Here is a 1,348-nt window from a genome sequence, read left to right as displayed (position 1 = left end):
CAAACAAACAACTAAACAAACAAACAACTAAACAAACAAACAAACAAGCAAAACAGAAAGAAATGCCAGAGCAATAACTAGCCAAAGCACTTTTTTGGGGACAGGATCTCTATGTAGACCAGGCTGTCATGGAACTCACAGAAATCCTTCTGCTCCGCCTCCCAGGAGCTGGGATTAAAGGTATGGGGACCACCATGTCTGGCCGCTTCTTAGCTATTCTTTTTTCAATAACCTCCAATAAGTGGAAGAGGGTCAAGAGGAATGGTTAGGAGGAAGCTTAAATCCAAGAATGTAAGAAATAGAAGATCTGTGCTAAGAACAAAAATAAAGCCACAAAGCAACTTTGCTATTTTGAGATTGGTTCTGGATCCAGACAACGGCATCGTAAAGTACTTAAACAACTTGGGTTACAGTCATGCCATAACACCAATAATTTCAGGAAACATTTTATGGACAAAATGTCTGTCTAAATTTATCAAGAATTACTACTGTCAAAGTAACCTTACATAAATATAAGTCATAAAAAACAATAAATTCAACACTTAAGAAGTCAGCACTCAGTGAACTTTAGGTAAGCGCCTTGTCTTTTTCACTAGCATTACACAGGAACACTTCTGTATCATTAAACAGTCTCCTACACTGTAATTTTAAATACCTTCGGAACACTCAGGTACATGACTATATACTCAATTACTTGGCTAGTCCACTGTGGTCAAGTTCAACCTTTAAAACTTTGGCTTTTAAAAATCATACTGAGACTCAGAGAAGGCAAGACCTGAAACCTCACACTTCTGAAGCCGGGGCAAGAGGATTTCAAACTACAGGCCAGCATCGGCTCCAGAGTGGCAGCTGTCTCAAAGCCAAGAGCAGCTGCCAAGTGTTGACATCTCACTAAAATTATGATTATTTTCACAACTTTTTGTTTGTTTTTGTTTTTCAAGAGAGGATTTCTCTGTGTGGCCCCCGGCTGTCCTGGAACTCACTCTGTAGATCAGGTTGGCCTCAAAAAAACCCACAAAAATCCACCGGCCTCTGCCTCCTGAGTGCTGGGATTAAAGGTGTGTGCCATCATTGACAAATACACAGATTATTTTATTTATTTATTTATTTATTTATTTATTTATTTTGGTTTTTCGAGACAGGGTTTCTCTGTGTAGCCCTGACTGTCCTGTTACTCACTCTGTAGACCTGGCTGGCCTCGAACTCAGAAATCCACCTGCCTCTGCTTCCCAAGTGCTGGGATTAAAGGTGTGTGCCACCACCACCTGGCCACAGATTATTTTTTAATTAGAACATTTCTCAGAAGATGAATGAGCCAGAGAATGCAATACTGCAAGTCTTCACATGA

Source organism: Grammomys surdaster, unplaced genomic scaffold, assembly GCF_004785775.1.
Source record: "Grammomys surdaster isolate TR1022 unplaced genomic scaffold, NIH_TR_1.0 124777, whole genome shotgun sequence".
Lineage (NCBI taxonomy): Eukaryota > Metazoa > Chordata > Mammalia > Rodentia > Muridae > Grammomys > Grammomys surdaster.
This window is presented reverse-complemented; position numbering follows the sequence as displayed.